Consider the following 6,181-nt stretch of genomic DNA (forward strand, 5'->3'; position numbering starts at 1 on the left):
ATATTGTGTTGCGATTGTTGAAGTTTTTTCGAGTATTTATGAAATGCAATCACGCTATATAATAATATATTAAATTCCATTTTGCCTTTTTGTTTAAATTGAAAGTGTGTTGCCATATATTATATAACCGTTCTTAATTTGACGGAACGGTATTTGCCACCTTAAGTTTGTAATTAAGCGACACGTTCAGAGTGGAACGTCACTGTATAATTTTAGCAGAGTATAACTTGAATATTGTTTTTGCCCTTTTTTGCTTTCACAGTTGTTAAGTATAAAATGCCCGAAATCGCTGACCATTAATGTGATATTCAACACTTATTGTCACAACATAATGACCATATATGTGATTTTCTATGGTGCTGAGTAAGTATTTCTACAACAAGGGACAAACATACACTGGGTAATGTTATCCATTGTTGCATCAGACTACCTTGTTGCGTCTCAGATGAACAAGTATACAACATTTTTAGAAATTCATGCCATTCCATTTTATTTACCACCAGATAACGGATCAGACTCGATGATCGCTATCATCACAGTTTCAGTCCTTGTTTTGATTATACTCGCCTTGATTGTCGTCGTCATCATATTTTATCTCAAACGCCGGTCGGAGAAACATAATGGACAAAGTTCAGGTTAGTCTCATTAACGGAGTCGTCGTTATTATGAACATATTTGTTCCATATTCGTTTGCTAATATCAGATCATGTGATCTCGAATTTGATAACATGTTTTGTTTAATTATATTATATGTTCTTGTTTCTATTCAGACAATCTGACGCATGGGTAAGACTTTTATTTCTATTTTGTAATGTTATGTAATAGCAAGTGCTTCGGTCTAATTCAATATTTAAACATTGAGCATAAACATTTGTTTTCGCGTCCTTCATCATATTTAACGATATCCAAGGAGCAACTGAAATTTCAATGGGAATTGCACGAAATAATCAATATTCATACACTTAACTTTTTTAGACTTTGAAAAGAAATCGGAGGTGATCATTCTAAGCGAATTGTTTCTTCTCTTACAAAAAGGTCGCTAGTAAAAGAACTGGAGACCGTAGACTTTCAGAGAGTGGAACCCGATGGCACATCAAACGGTGACTATATCAATCCCCGTGCAGGTAAACCATATTGCTATATTCCACATTAAAGCTTCCAAACTCGACTTTATTGTAGAAGTGGAAAATATACATATATATATATAATATATATATATATATATATATATATATATATATATATATATATATATATATATATATATATATATATATATTAGTATATTTCCACCTTCTTCCAATCACTTTCACAATTTCCGACTGGTTGGTTTAGTTTTGGGTGAAGCAAATCAGGAGTTTGGAATTTTGCTATCCTGACCCAAATGTGTCGCAAATTGAGTTTCGTTTCGTGACATGGCTTTGGGACTAGGTTGCCAGAAAAAGTAGCATTTTACAATAACCTTTATGACAATCTAACTCTCGTTACTCTATATATGCGAATGATCCCCTTTGTGAAATTGGCCTTCTGTACGCTACGGTATAAATATAGGACAATATTTCTTTCTTTTTAAAAGTAAACCATAAATGAAACAAAACTCACAAAATTGTGATAAAAATAGTTTATTGGATCTCGTAACATACTCTACTATATTGATGTCCTTAGCCATATTCTTTTTAATTTTCGCTAAAAGATGAAACCACTATATTACCACTGTTTTCGTTTAACTTAACATGAAAATTCAATCGCATCATCAATTATAAGTTTTCTTGTAAAAACAGAAATGGGTGAATCCGGAATAAGTGGCCAGGCAGTTTCTAATGACGACAAGGGGAACACCCAATACGCAGATTTAGAATCGACAATGGACGGATTATACATGAAACTACAAAAACAGCCTGAAATGGGTACGAGGGCAATGGACTACAGTGACAACACTGAAAATGGAGAGTATGCCAATGTGGTGCTTGGGAAATTATAACCCGACTAAGGAAAAAGATGGAATAAATTATAAATGGTAAGATGATAAACAAATAAATATTATTACCATCTTCACATAGGTCTAGAAAGCAATGCTATGCCTCAAAGGTAAAACTTGCTTTTATAATTGAATTATTTCTCTATGAAAAATATTTAAAATATCCATGTCATGGCTATAAATATGAAAAATAACAAATACACGGTATTGTTGGGAAAAAGGCAATAATCCGGTACACGTTGAGATTGATAAAAGATCATAGGTCATGTCAAAGGCATACACGAAGGTGTTCTGAACATGTTGCATGTCAAAGTCAAAGGTTATCCATGACAACATGCAAAGTTGCCAGCCAATCATCTTGCTTAGTTTTGTAATCTGCAGAGCCCATTTGAATGGTTTTTAAACTTTCCATCTCGGAAAAAAGTAATAAATGTCCTACCTGATTAGTTCCATCAAGACTTTGAATGGTTTTGTAACATAACCCTTTAGTGTATCGCCGCAGGCGTAATAGAATACTATTTGGCAAAGTTAGGTAACTCGAAGACAATAAATTATGAAATTAATATCAACAATGAAACTTTTCATAGGATTCAGAAAATAAGCAACAAGGTTTTATTACTTTTCTTTTCGTTTGTCTTTCTGTTTGTCTGCTTGAATTGTTTTTTTCTAGATATGTCATCATGTCAGCACAATTCATTCCGGAGACACAATTTAGAAGTAATCCACAAGGTAAAAGATGATAAACGGTGGAGGAAGCAGATGATCATTTATGAACAGAAGACAACATGCAGTCATGTTTACATGCTGTGCAGTTACGTAGTCATAGCACAACAACCGTATCTTAAAGGCCGTGTGTTATATATTCCACCACTCACATTTGATGTACGGTAATATAGTTTAGGTTTATATTGTTAAGGTCGTATATCTTGTACATGGACTAATAAGTCAAATGAGTCAATGTTAATTACTTGTACACAGAAAATAACTGAATTTGTAGTATATCAATATTTATTTTCTTTTAATTTAATGAGAGTTGTTTTACCGAAAAAGGGGAAATTGTAGTATGTTGCAATTTATCAAGCACAACACTCTACATGACATAAAACGGATAAGAATTGATGACGCCCCCGACCTCAGTGTAATAGCATACACCAATATAATCAGTCAACAAACGCACAACTACAATGTCCCATTCGTCTGAACGACGTTAACACAAACTGTAGACTAAAAGGAAGTTATTACACCATGAAAAATGCTTCTTAAATTAAGTTTTGTATTGAGTTGTCCAGTGCCTTCGGGGGAGCGAAAACCACCCTGTACATTTACTTAAAACTCATATAAAAGTATTTTCCGCCTCTTGATATTATTTCTCTCTGTGGCTCCCTGCACAGTGGAAATCTTTGATCGTGCTTCAGAGATTCATCAATGCAGCTACAACATAACTGTACGTCTAGTTTTACTTATCTGTTTCATTTTCAATGTGTGCTGTGAGATGATCTTCAATTATATGATGCAATGCTTAACTAATTCCCTTGCTCTTGGCGTTTCTTTAAATGTATTGACAAATGTTAATTCATTTCGTCGTTCATTTCTAAATTTTGGAAATCGTCATGGTGTTCTGTTGGTCGACATTGGTTTTTCTCAGTTTCCCTTTGAAAATATCGGAGTTGTCTACCATTTACTAAAAAAAGGGATAAAACATCTTAATCATGTAAAATTGGGATTGTAAAGAAATATGTCCTTTAAGGCCATCGTCTGGGCTAATGTCGGTCAAAATGCTCAAAAAATCAAATTTTATTTTTTTCCTTCATTGTCACCCTCGACATGTATACTTTCAAATAAGCTATATCATTCTTCAAAAAATATTAACTAAAATCGAGAAAAATCGCGTTTTTTCCCACTGACCCCTGGTCAAATTTTATTTAGTCTAATTATATATTCAAAACAGGTAAATCGCTATTTTTGGTTGCCTAAAAACTTTGTTGAGTTATGGCATCATGTATGAAGTAGTGACCATTTGCTTGCTTATTGAAGCAGCTTTTTCAGAGGTAAAAATATGGCGTTGTGGAAATTGTGAGTTTGAGACTAATTGCAGTCTAAAAAAGCCAGATCAATGAGTAATCGGAAGAAATTTGCAACAAATGATTCTGTTTTATATTTTGCGTGGATATTACTGTGAGGCATATGAAGATTTTCATTCAGGTATAGCAATTAAACCAGAAAATAAACCATATTAGACGTTATGGTTCGTACATATACATAACAAGTAAAGAATCTCACATGAATTTCATTATCATGCTGATTATAAAATCAATGTTTTTTTGATAATTAACAGTTCATTTTTCACTTAGAAAGCAATTACAACCAGGCTTTTGTAAATAGAATTCTAACTGACAATTTAAACTTGTCCAATACCTATTTTGAGGTCGTAAACTTTGCATGAAGTATGAGTATCACCTTTATGTTGTAAACATTTCAATCCAATACTCCTAACAATTGTGTTTTGTACTGCATTCGTTTCTTGTGGCAGTAATAACTCTTGAAAGGATGGTTGGAATGCAATGAAAATCAGCCAACATATGTGAAATTAAATACTTTACAAAATAAACTCAAAAAACAAGGTCATCCAATCATGTCATAGTAGAAACTTGACGGAAAGTTGTGAAATTATTATTTTTTCAATCTTACCGAGATGACTATGATTTAATTATATTGACATCTTATACAGTCATAGATTTAGGTTCATATTGTAATACATATACATCTGAATGCTACAGAAAAAATTCGGTTGTTGTATGACTTTTCGTTCAATAGATATCTTTGCCACAAATTTCCTCATATTTTTAACCCTGAAATTGTCGCCATGCCAACCGAATATCCGGTTTTCCCCCTGCGCTGCATTTTACCATCTACTGCAACAAAAAGATGACAAAATCTGAAAACAAGGTACTACACGGTTAGTGTTTTAAAATAGCCCAGACAATAGCCTTAATAAAAGTAAGTTTTAATAATTTTACAACTAATGCGGGAATTTGTCCACACATGGGAGACATGGAAAACTTCACAGGGGAATCTACCTTGTTACAAATCACGATGTATTGTTGGAAATCTCTAGTACTGTGAGAAAGAGAAAGACAGAGACGAGAGAGAGAGAGAGAGAGAGAGAGAGAGAGAGAGAGAGAGAGAGAGAGAGAGAGAGAGAGTAGGGAGAGAGAAGTATTGAAGAAGGGGGTGATAGTTACTTCGAGATATTACTTGACTTCGCTGATTATCTTTCGAAAGACATAAGCTATTTTAACGGTTTACAATTATGTCGTTATAATAATTAGTGACGATTACTGGATGAGGTGAAAATCAAATTTCTAAATTCGCCTCTGCCTAACATCGACTCTTGTCGGTAGGATTGAGTGCGCCCTCTGCTGATGGCGTCATATTTCTTCCCATTACGAAGTAACATTTAGCATTCAAGAATATAAGAACTATACCATTACATTATTTTTCTTTCTGATTCAGGAGACAGATGCAATACCATAATATTCAGAAAGTTCTCCTAACGGTAATTATACAAACGACTCTCAAGCTTTACGAATGGAAAGTGAGAAACGCCCAGTTTTCATTTTAAAAAAATTGATCTTAGAGTCAGATCTAATAAAGCAGTTGTCTGTTTTCATCGCGTTGCTAGGCAGCATATGGATTGGTATGTTCACTTTGCTCTCTTGTCTACTGAATCGTCCCCTTGGTATATGCATACAATTGAATGACTTGACAGCAGTAAATATAGCATTTGTAGGTATAGCGGTTATCTTCAAGTTTGCTGCCACTACTACCAGCCGACTCCGAGTCCCATCAGTAATTTCAGGCGCTAATCAAATAAAATCCTACGATATGAAGCCACATGTTCAATAAAACTAACACAATGCTGGATCCAGTGGAATTGTCGACTCGACATCCATACAGTATCGCTTTTTGCAAAGACAGCACAGATTTTAACGCGTAGAAGATGGCTTTCCTGTTTTTGTTGGCTACACTGCGAGCGGTTTACGTCGTAGCGCATTGATCTAGCCAATACAGCAAAGTCAACGTGTTGGTGAATAATATCAACACTCAATCAATGTTACTTTCTCTGCTAGAGAGATATTTATAGTAAGTAAATAATTTGAAGCTGACGTTGATGTGTGCACAACATTTAAATTAAAACCATTT

Source organism: Ptychodera flava, chromosome 3 (assembly GCF_041260155.1).
Source record: "Ptychodera flava strain L36383 chromosome 3, AS_Pfla_20210202, whole genome shotgun sequence".
NCBI lineage: Eukaryota > Metazoa > Hemichordata > Enteropneusta > Ptychoderidae > Ptychodera > Ptychodera flava.